Raw genomic sequence first — 12134 nt, 5'->3', positions numbered from 1 at the left:
AGGCCTCTTGGCCTCCCTTTGAATCCTCTCCTGCCCGCGAACTATCTCAATATGTCGAGCAATGTCGACAACCTCATCAAAAGTAGCACCAGACACTCTCTCTTTGATCATAAGCAGTCGCAGCTGAAAAGTGAGGCCATCTATAAACCTCTAAATCATCTCTCTGTCTGTGGGAACCAACCAGATAGCATGACGGGCAAACTCTGAGAATCACATCTCATACTGCGTCACAGAGATATCACCCTGACGAAGCTGCTCAAACTATCTGTGCAGCTCCTCTCTGCGGGACTGAGGCACGAACTTCTCCAGAAAGATAACGGAGAACTGCTGCCAAGTAAGGGCTACTGCACCGACCGGCCTACGCCTGTCGTAAGCCTCCCACCAACTGAATGCAACCCCAGAGAACTGGAAGGTAGTGAATGAGACCCCACTGGTCTCCGGAATACCCGTTGTACGGAGTATCCTCTGACACTTATCCAAGAAACCCTGAGCATCCTCACCCTCTGCACCACTGAAAGATGGAGGCTCCTCCCTAACCTCTCCAACCTACGCTGCTCATCCCAGGCATAGCAGGAACCACATAATCCTGAGCAGCTGCAACCAGTTGGGCTGGTAGAGCCCCCGGTGTCTGGAGTCCCTGAACAACCTGCTCCGATATACGGGTGGCGGGAGTCTGAGTGCCTTCCCCGGCCTAAGATGTGGTTGCGGCCATCGAAATAGAGACCGCCTGAGAAAGGCTAGTACACACTGTCATAATCTGATCTAGGGCCTCCTGAAGGCCGGGAATCACAATAGGCACAGGTGGTGCCTGAGTTGTTCCCGCTGGAACATCTATCACGGGGACCTGGTCCTGATCTGGAGGAAATTGGGGGTCTGCAAGTACTGCCCCGGCTGCTGCACGGGCTAAACACCTACCCCTACCACGGCCTCGACTGCGGCCTCTCGCGGCCCTGGCTGGTGGTACTGGTGGCTGGTCCTCCTGTCCGATAGTGCGAGTCCTTAACATCTGTGAGAGAATGAAACAACAGAAGTTTAGTTACCAGAATCAACAGATTCGCACGACAAGAATTCAAGAATGTTAGATTTTCCTAAGGGTTCTGCAGCCTCTCGAAGATAAGTACAGATGTCTCCATACCGATCCGCAAGACTCTACTACACCTGCTCATGACTCGTGAGACCTATGTAACCTAGGCTCTGATACCAACTTATCACGACCCTAAACTCAAACCTGTCGTGATCGCGCCTATCGATTGTACTAGGCCAGCCGATTTCCACAATACTACAATAATTCATTCAAAGATATGCCAAAAGACATTTTGTATAACCGAGTTTCATAAAAGAAACAAGAGTTGAACTCAAAAATAGAAATGCGGAATGAAAAGCCCCAAACATTGGGGTGTCACTGAGTCATGAGAAACTACTACAGACTGGTCTGATAATAACAAGACTACACATAGTCTGGGAAAAATTCAAAATTACAACTAAGGGGAAAGTAGAGAAGAAGAAAAGCAGGGTTGCGATCGCCAAGCAGCTACCTTGCTATCTCCAATGATCAGCTACGGAAATATCAGCATCCGCTACCGTGGCCAGAAATGCCTGGATCTGCACACAAGGTGCAGTGAGTAACGTGAGTACACCAACTCAATAAGCAACAGAAGTAAATAAAGACTGAGAAGTAGTGACGAGCTAGATGCAAGTATAGTTCATATCACAAAATTCAGTAAAGTACGACATGCTTTACAACCAGAGTTTAAGTCAAATCAGCTTGCTTAAATCAAGTTCAAGTAAAATAAGTTAAAAATATCTTTCAACAGTTCTCAAACAAGTACTCAAAGCAACTATGAGCATAAATGATGAAATCATATACCGCCCCTCGGGCAAACATCACTCAGTCCTCCCAATCACTCCAACCTCGCAATCACTCATGCCTCACAATCGCTCAGCACTCGGCACTTGCACTCAATAGGTACATGCGCTCACTGGGGGTGTGTATAGACTCCGAAGGGGCTCCTTCAGCCTAAGCGCTATATCAATGCCCATCATGGCAGAATCAATGAAACATGTTGTGGCGTGCTGCCCGATCCCATAAATGTCCTCACAAATTAGGCCCTCGGCCTCACTCAGTCATCAATCTCTCCAGTCTTCGGGCTCTCAGAAATCAAAGTAATCAACCCAAACAACATTGACATGATGCATCAGATAGAATAACAGAGACTGAGCTATGATGTAAAAATACATGAACATGACTGAGTGCGGATTATCAACCAAAACAGTAAGAGGACAGCAAGAAACGACCTCTAAGGGTCCAAACAATACCGGCATAAAGCCTAGACATGGTATCTAGCATGATTTACAGTAAATCTTTATAAAACACATAAGGAGCATATAGCTACAACAGGTTGTTCAACTTTACAGTTACTACGGGACGGACCAAGTCACAATCCCCAACGGTGCATGCCCACACGCCCGTCACCTAGCATGTGTGATCCCTCCCAATAGTCACATGACACAAAAATTCGGGGTTTCATACCCTCAGGACTAGATTTACAACCATTACTTACTTCAATCCGAGCAAATTTCTACTTCACAATGCCCTTGCCTCTCGATTCGGCCTCCAAATGTCCCGAGTCTAGCCACAAGTAATACAACACAATCAATAAAGGCTAAAGGGATCAATCCCACAAGAAAACTATTGAATTAGAGCTAAAATCCGAAATTCACTCAAACCCGTACCCTGGGCCCACATCTCGAAACTCGATAAAAATCACAAAACCCGAAAGCCTATTCACTCCCGAGTCTAACCATACTAAATTCATCAAAATCCGACATCATTTTGTCTCTTAAATTCCCAAAATACGCTCTCTAAAATCCCAAGCCCTAAACCCTTATTTCACTTCAAAAACCCCACTAATTCGGTGAGAAATCAACAGGAAAATACCATAGCTAAGGATAATAAAGCTCACGTAACTTACCTCAGTGAATATCCTTGAATCTCCTTCAAAAATCACCTCAAAAGCGCCAAAGTCCGAGTTAAAAGTGGTGGAAATGAGAAAAAATCTTGAAGTCCTCTATTTATACATTCTGCCCAGTGAAATCGCATTTGTTGTCCCCTTTTCCGCTTTTGCGACGCCGCACCTACGGAATTCCCATCGCAGGTGCGGAACTCACTTAAAATCCCAGGTTCCGCATCTGCAGCCAAATCTCGCACCTGCGATAGCACACCTGCGCATCTCCCTCCGCTTCTGCGAAACCAGCCAATTTCCTCCTTTCCGCATCTGCACCCCAGGTCTCGCACCTGCGAGCTCGCAGATGCGACCGCCTTCTCGCACCTGCAGTTCCAGTCCAACTCAACACTACCCGCATCTGTGACCTCCCATGCACTTCTGCAGTCTCGCACATGTGGCTCCCTCTCCACACGTGCGGAAAACACCAGCAGCAGCAGTTCAACCGCATTTTCCAAGTTCCAAACCTTCTGTTAACCACCCGGAATCACCCCAAGGCCCTCGGGACCTCAACCAAACATACCAACACGTCCCATAACATCATACGAATTTAGTCGAGCCTTCGATTACTCAAAACAACATCAAAACACCAAATTACCCTCGGATCCAAGCCTAAGAACTTCTAAACTTCCAAATTCTGCAAACAACGCCGAAACCTATCAAACCACGTTCGAATGACCTCGAATTTTACACACACGTCACAAAAGACACAACTAACCTACTCCAACTCCCTGAAATCTGTTCCGACCCCGATATCAAATTTTTCACTGCCGACCATAATTGCTGAATTTTCAACTGTCGTCAATTCAAGCCAAATTCCACTACGGACCTCCAAATCATATTTCGGATGCACTCCTAAGTCCAAAATTACCTAACGGAGCTGACGGGACCATCAAAATTCAAATCCTAGATCGTTTACACATAAGTCAACATCCGGTTGATTTTTCCAACTTAAGCTTCTAAGAAAGAGACTAAGTATCTCAATTCACTCTGAACCACTCCGGACCTGAACCAACTAACCTGGTATATCACAATATAGCTGAATAACACAAAAGAAGCAGAAATGGGCAAAACATGGCTATAACTCTCGAAACGACCGGTCGAGTTGTTACACCACCACATTAGTATTAGTTTCTCATAGTATTTGAGTATTGATAGTTTGTTATATTTTGCTCCAATCCTTTGCTTATATGTTTCATACATGATCGAACATGTAGAATCTATATCTAATGACCTTCTCTTCTTCTTTTTTGAACATGTACATTTATTTGGGCATGCTGAGTTCCTGGGGAACTTGGGCCCAAGTCCAACATTGCTGTATTTCTGGAAATCTGAAGTCAGTTGTCGCCATCCCTATTACTGTTTGGCGTGCCTCTTTAAGGCCCAAATTTCAGAGTCCCATTCTCTACTTCTAAACTCCGTTATTATTTACTGCTTCGTTACTTAGTTTACTGCCTTGTTGCACTTTGGATTGAATGCTTTAATTTATATCCTATGTCATATAAATATAGGCAAGCCTTAAATAACATGGGATTAAAAGAAGAATTAGTTAGTAACTAATCTCCCGTCCGCTAATTATAAATTATTTATATCATTACTATATTTTTTGCTCACCTTTTTCCTTAAAAGATTTTGAAGCTCAAAGCTTAGCAACAACCACACTTTCAAAAGGAAAAATCAGATTAGAAATCAAGCTTTATCTTCAAAAAGGGAATCAAATTATTTTGAAAAAGTGAAGTGTTGTCGCTTCAATGGATTTTCAAAAAATAATTTTTTTTTCAAGTCTTCAAATCAAGGTATATCTTAGGCTTACTCCCATCTCATTAGAACAACATGCACCTCTATGCTTTGGGAACAAGTGTTTTAGTTGAGTTCTCCTTTTCACATACTTTCTAAAATACAAACATCCTATATCTTTTTTCAAAAGCTCTTTTCAAGTATATATGCACTAACGTTATTTTTCTCTATAAATTCATACCCTTTTAAACTACACCCTTTGTAAGAATTATGTCCTAATATGTGGTAAGCCATATTTTTAGAACACTAGTTAAGGCATAATATAAATTAATTCTAAATCTAGTCCATGTTCTATGGAGCTACATCAGGTAGATTTTAAGGGGTGCCTAGCACCTTCCCCTTGGAAGAACAAGAACCCATACTCATAATCTCACCGGTTAGCAGACTGCTAAAGAATATGACTTAGTAATTAAATAGGTACCCTAGTATACCTTTAAATATTAGGTGGCGAGTCTCTTTTATCAACAATAGAAAAACCACAAGTTGAATCTTGTTTTGACTAGTGCAAAATAGGGTGCAATACCTTCAATCTTCCAACTTTCGCCAAAAGTACCAAATCAACCTACGGACCTCTAAATCAACATCCGGACATACGTCTAAGTTCTAAATCACCATATGAAGCTATCAGAACCATCAAAATTTCATTCTGGAGTCGTCTACCCAAAAGTCAAACTCCGGTCAACTATTCCAACTTAGGTTTCAACCTTGAGACTAAGTGTCCCAATTCACCCCAAAACTCACCCGAAACCAAACTAACCAACCCGGCAAGTAACATAACCACAATTGAACATAGAGGAGGCAATAATAGGGGAACGGGACTAAAATGCTCAAAACGACTGGCCGGATTGTTACATGAGAGTATTAGTTTTTTCCCTTTCTTAGGTGGTGGTTTTTCTAACTTTCTTATCTATTTATACTAGATGGGTGGTGCCCGTGCTATGCACGGGCATATGCCCGACATTGTTTTTGTTCGCAAATATCACAAATCTTTGAGAAATATCATAAAGAATAGCCATATGATAATAGAAAAGGTTCGACAGCAGGAAAGCGTGTTATTTAAGAACACTCAAACTAAAAGTTCGAAGACAGATTATAAATAACCACATAATTGGATTCCGAGGAATATAAAAGACTTAAGAGATTTGAATAAGAAGACGCTGCTAAAATAGCAAGGAATATTAAAAACAAAGAAAAGACTAATTGAAGCTTCTACATCTTAAACAACTGAAGTAAAATGTTTAGTTCTTCCACAGAACCTCCAAAACCAAAGAAATCTTCAACCACTGTAGTATTGTAGTGTATGCACCAAGGCTACAAGAAAAATAAGAAAACACTTGTTAAAGATAAAGATTGGTAGCACTCCCTCTTTGCTTTATGGAATCAAACAAATGAAATCAAAATGACAAATAATGAGTAAAGGAAGTATGGCCAAAAGTGTCCCCCCCCCCCCCCCAAAAAAAATACCTGTTAATGACAATATATACTTTATATGGTCACACGTCCTCCAAATACTCAAACGTCGAGGCTAATAAGGTACCCGAAGGTACTAAAGACCCAGAAGTGAAGGCCAGGGAGTAAGAATTTACATTTAAGTATAATACTTGTGTCAGATAATTCTTGCTAGATCTCAGTAAATTATTCATGCTTCTCCATCAACAATTCTTGGCAGAACTTCTATTTCATATGCATATTGTGGTCCTCAAATTCAAAACTTCTGTATCCACCTATATCTGATATCAAATACCAGTTGTAACACTTACCAAGAGAGCATAATTTTTACCAAGAGACTATGAGCATAATGTCTATCCCCCATGCATGTTGCTAAATTTGACTATTTTCATGTTATTAATCACTCGCATCATCCTCAAATGATCTATTGCTTTTATGTGATACAGTTAAGTCTTCAAAAATAGAATAAAATCATTGCTGCTACTGTTTAAGACAATCTAGAAGTAACTTATTTTACCAACTCCAATGCAGAACAAAAGTAGTGAAAGGCGATTAAAGAAAATTGTAGAATATGTGTGTTGTAATGCTAACTTGTGGAGGTTTTCTATTCCAGAAACTTTAGGTATACTGAATGAGTTCTTCTAAATACCGGAGCCTGTAGTGACATGGCAAAGATCATGATTGTTTTTTTAAAATAAAAAACAATATGCTAGTGTACCCATCTGATCTCCTGAACGTGAAGCTCTTTCAGGGGTCGTCATCATTAGAGGAAATTTGGGCTTCATGATAAAAAATATGGCTGCAGCAGAAGAGTAGCACTTCAATTTGTCCAATCTATTTTGTGTTAACCAACTGTTATCACATGCATTTAAGTCTGCACATCAGGAAAACTACAATACGAAAAAAACTTTTTGCCTTCTGATGTTATAACTCTAAACAAAATAGACCAATCTGTTGGCAAGTAATAAGGAAAATAGAACCAGAAACTTATGAGCCAAATGTGGTACATGAGTAAAAATCAACTCCCTTTTGTCATGTACAAAAGTTGGTGAAACGAAGAAGTTTTCAAAGTAAAAGATATAACATCTGGAAGTAGCAATATACGGCTTATATATATATAATGATTATCAAGGTTGGAAAAGATACTAATGCTCAAGTTAGTGTAATTCTTTGTAGTCCGTAGATTGGCCAAAGTTAAAGTTTACCGCCAAGGTTAAAGAACCTTAATTGCCAAAATTTGATGCACTGCCCTATAAAAGGGATGAAAGGAGTAACTGACAAAAGGGATCACATCATAATAAAAAAGAAAGCACCCAAGATCAGTTCTTACGAGTACACCAGCAATATAAAAAACAAATGCATGTTCTCACAGTATGAAGGGTATGATTAACGCTCTATTTAGAAGAAAGTAACATTTTTTTATCAGAACCTCTGCGCCAACCACAACAATTGTGAACCTTCATTTTCCAGATATGTAAATTTCAATTTCGTCTATTTCTCAAGGACCACTTGATAACAGATCTGGAAATATCAATCTAATGTTAAATGCTAGATGCACCTTGGTAACTAACTAATCTCTCCGTCATCTCTGATCTGTCTTTTTTTTAGAGAAGATTTTCTATCCCGCATGCCTATGAAGAACTTCAGGTCTATTGGGAAACAATGTGATGGAAAATGGTATCAGTTTATCAAAAACATTTACTGCAGTATCCTATATCATGAATTGGACTGTTCTTTGCTTATTAGTGGCATGCTCACATCCGGAATTTAGGATTGTAGGTCAATATTACAAAATCTCAGAAGATGCCATCAGAATTACCACTTAAAAATAAAAATAAACAGATCAACAGCGTGAAACCAAACCCCACTTTCTTGCATCAAAAACTTACCAGAGATTGCACAAAGTGAACCAACTTTTTAAAGTTATGGAGATGAGAAAATAGAATTATAACAGGGAACTATTTATCAATGAAAATGATATTAACCAAAATATCGCATCAGTTAAGAATATAATAAAAGAACATATCAAATCAGTTAACAATTAGTTTATATGCAAAGACTCCGATAATTTTATGGAAATTAAAAGTTTCATGAAACAGAATGCCTTAAAATAAAGACCCTAAAATATCAAGAAAATACATGACAAAAGAACGAAGAAAAGAGTTAGTTCATTAGTTGCTTTGCCAATTTTCATCACCCACTCTATTTTAGTGGTTCAAGCCTTTGATGTGAGAGAAACACACTCAAATTAACTTCTAAAAGCAATCTTTATGGCTACAATACCCTCTATTAACATGTGGCAACTGAGAAGGGAAACACATTAACTTTTACTTTGCATACAGAATTTGTAAAAATCTAATAACCCTCTTTAACTGGAATAACATGGCAAAGATTAACAGGAAAAAGTCGAATCACTTTGTAAAAGCAGGCAAAAAATCTCACATTCTTTTCTGTCATCTCCTCTTTATCTTCTTCATCCTCATCTTCCTTGATAACATCTTTCATATCTTCAGATTGAATCTCCTTGAGCAGCCTCGCCAGTAAACCATGGCACGACATGCGAAATTATTTTATCCCGAATTGTTGAGCTACAGAAGGAAGAACAAAATATAACACAATATTACTCTTCTAATCCAAACAGCAGCACCTTATGGCCCATCAAACAAAATTGAACTTGTTAGGCCAAATATAAAAGTAAAAGTGAATAAATACTAAAGGACTCCTCCAAAAAGTAAGAAATCAGCAACACACCGAATATACTAATTTTTATTTGATTACAGACCTCTTCAATTTGACACATTTATCCCATCAAACAAAAAATATATATTAATGTATTTAGGAAAAGGAATAAATTCAAAATTGTGGAACCTACGGTGTCGTCATTTATACCATAGTCAACAGTTTTAGGTACTTGTTGCGGTTCGAAAATTTTGAAAAAACTTTCACAGGTCTCACTCTTATTTATGCATTAAGCATTTCTGACCCTTCGTTGGATCCTAAGGATATTCTATGTCTAGCTTTTTCATTCCGTTCAATATTGGTCCTAAGAGAGTAAGAATAATCTGAGCTGATGACAATGCAACTTAAGGCAAATACATGTTCATGAATATGTCTAGTGTCTGGGGTCTGGTGCATTTATTTGGAGGATAAAAATAATTTGACAGTCACTATCTCAAAAAATGTAAGAATGATGAGTGCATTCTTTGAAAAGGTTGTTTTGTAGCAATAATTATTTCTAATACTTGATACATATCCAACACAATGTACATGTCCTTCAAATGTCCACTATATTAATGTTGCTCCAGAAATTAAGCTATCGGATCTATAATGCACAACTAACTTGGCAAAACTATTTGAACACCAAAAATATTATAAGAAAACATGATAATATGATTACACGTTAGTAAGAGACCAGAGGCGATATTGTATCCATATTTAGACAATACAGAATTTTGTGGCACAAGTGAAAGCGTTTGTGTAGATTTCTTCCTTCCATGTAACCAACATTCTTTTTTTTTTTGGTGCCAAATTTCACGACATGTACAAATAAAAACTACAAATGTATAGGCTTTGTTTGAATCAATCTACAAGCAGAATTATTTCAGTAATTGATCAATTGTAAATTTCATCCAACATATTCTGTTTTTCCTCATAAAAGGGCCAATTCCCAATTTTTTGAGGTTATCGACCATACAAAGGCGTGCTTGTTTATCTATTGGATAGACAGTTGGAACTGAAAGATTTATAGACATTATACAATTTACTTTAGCATATCATAATAACTTTCACGGCATAAATAAACTTGCACAAATTTACCGGCATTTACGAACTTTTCCAACGCACGGCAAAGGCAATCGAGGCTATTAGAATCGTAACGGGAATAAGAAAAGCTGTTGTAATAAATGGTGAATTGAACAATGAACCATTCTTCCTTTGATATTTCATAACTTTTTTTCAGTCATGAAGTCTTCCCATTTTCCTTGACACCCAAAAAATATTTTTGAATAGAAAACCAGAAAATATCTTGAAACTTTACCAATATAAAAAGGTTAATCTTTTATCCTGATAAAATATTTACTTGCCATCGAGGTCAGCATAACAATAAAAATATAAAATTATTGCAGATTAAAAAGATGATGCTTGACATTAATTTATTCACCTTTGCTTTCATTTCTTAGATAAGGGGATGCCCACAGCGAGAAATTCCACAAGAACAACAACATAGACCAGAAGCAGTAAGTGCAGATGACCCATAAAATCCATCACTAAGTATTATCATTGAGGCTGCAAGAAGGGATGAAGTTAGAAGAAAAAACGAAGACTTGCAGGAATCCAACAAAAGAAAAATCAGAAAAATCAGTAGAGTTAAAATAATACATGCAACATGATTTCAACCAAATAACAAACGAAACAGCAAAAATTAAAAGAAATATCAACTCTATCAAACACAAAATCAACAAAAAGAGACCCCGGAACTAAAAAGATTGAAACGAAGAAGATAACATAAACCTACCTCAAAGGAAAGCAATCAATTGACTCTTTGTCTGCAATATTTTGTTTGTGTCATCTTAAACTTCAACATCATAATTGATACCTTTCAAGTTAAACCACATGGGTTGTTGGGTAAAGTTAAAAGATGACGGGAAGGTATAGTGATCAGGAGTGTAGACTAACTGGGAATCTGTAAAGACCCCTAAAAGAACTAATTTACCAAAAAAGGCTCAAAGTTAGCTTTATTTTCTAGAAACATTAAGCCAACAAATGTAATAAATGCATAAAGCAAGGGCAAAAGGTGTCGGTAATAATAAAGAGGCCTGGTTTTGTCATGCCAAGATGACATCACATTTGAAGCAGAATTATTTGTTAATTACTGTTTTACCCTTGGCCGTACCAAAACTCTCACTTATTATATAGTTAAAATTAGTATCTTTTGATAATTCGAGTGTAATATCCATTTTTCGTAATCGATCAAGTTTGACTCTTGATTTGAGATTAGTTGTTGGATTAGTACATGCCAATAGTAGTTATCGGCTTTCAGAGGATTCGACTAAATCTACAAGATCTGATATTATCCGACTAGATTTGCACAAAAGAACACTATATAGCATTGAAGAAAAGAATTTCCACCTAAATTTTGCTAGTTTTGACTTAATTTTTTGTTGGTATTAAAATGAGGTATGATGGTGGATAGAAGTTATATTCTAGTGTAAATATTATATGACCAGTATACTTATATAATATTATATATTGTCACTACCCAATATCACACCTTAAGGATCGTGACGACACCTAATCTCTAAAACTAAGTAAGTTGGTCACTTACAATAGTCAAACCAATAAATATGATATTATGAAGTAGAGATTAATATAAATGCGGAAATAAAGGTGATACAAGCCAATAGGGCAATAATCAAAATAAATCCCCAAGATTATGTAGTGTTGAGTCTCGAACTCAACCTGAATATATAGAAATAACTCAAAAATACAATACTGTTCGGATAGAGAATTTGACAGTATAAATATAAGGAAAGGGCTCCAAGGGACTGCGACAATTAAAATAACTCTACCTTGAATCCTCACGATCAAAGAAATCTCAATGCCTAGGTCCGTTATCTCCAACATCTAGATCTGCACAAAAATATGCAGAAGTATAGTATAAGTATACCATGACCGGTACCCAGTAAGTATACCACAGAAAGAATGGCAGAAGCAATAACTTTAAATCATCAGATTAAGCGATAACTATTTAAAACAAATAAAGGTCTTGTTCCGACAATAAGTCATCAAATAGAATCATACATATGGAACCTCTTGCCCACATTGTCAATCACCCTTGCATGGTAAAAGACCTTGTGCCGTAATATAAGTCACACTCGCAGAGAAAAG

The 12134-nt window shown here is 37.9% G+C and overlaps 1 long non-coding RNA gene across 3 annotated transcripts; it reads right to left on the bottom strand.

Annotated features, from left to right (window-relative positions):
• Positions 1 to 5819: 5819 nt before the first annotated feature.
• LOC104085548 (uncharacterized) lies at positions 5820 to 10931 on the bottom strand. Of its 3 annotated transcripts, none has more exons than XR_004504094.2 (4): positions 10762 to 10931; positions 10408 to 10532; positions 6967 to 8836; positions 5820 to 6110 (listed from the first exon to the last, which is right to left on the bottom strand). It is a non-coding gene; the product is annotated as an uncharacterized lncRNA (long non-coding RNA). The 3 variants fall into 3 exon arrangements; XR_683878.4 differs by having other exon boundaries at positions 8691 to 8836; positions 10762 to 10921; XR_011414677.1 differs by lacking the exon at positions 5820 to 6110 and having other exon boundaries at positions 6825 to 8836; positions 10762 to 10921.
• Positions 10932 to 12134: the final 1203 nt, after the last annotated feature.

The sequence above is a fragment of the Nicotiana tomentosiformis genome, chromosome 3 (genome assembly GCF_000390325.3).
Source record: "Nicotiana tomentosiformis chromosome 3, ASM39032v3, whole genome shotgun sequence".
NCBI lineage: Eukaryota > Viridiplantae > Streptophyta > Magnoliopsida > Solanales > Solanaceae > Nicotiana > Nicotiana tomentosiformis.
The sequence above is the reverse complement of the archived record's forward strand: the minus strand, read 5'-3'. Positions and strand labels throughout refer to the sequence as shown.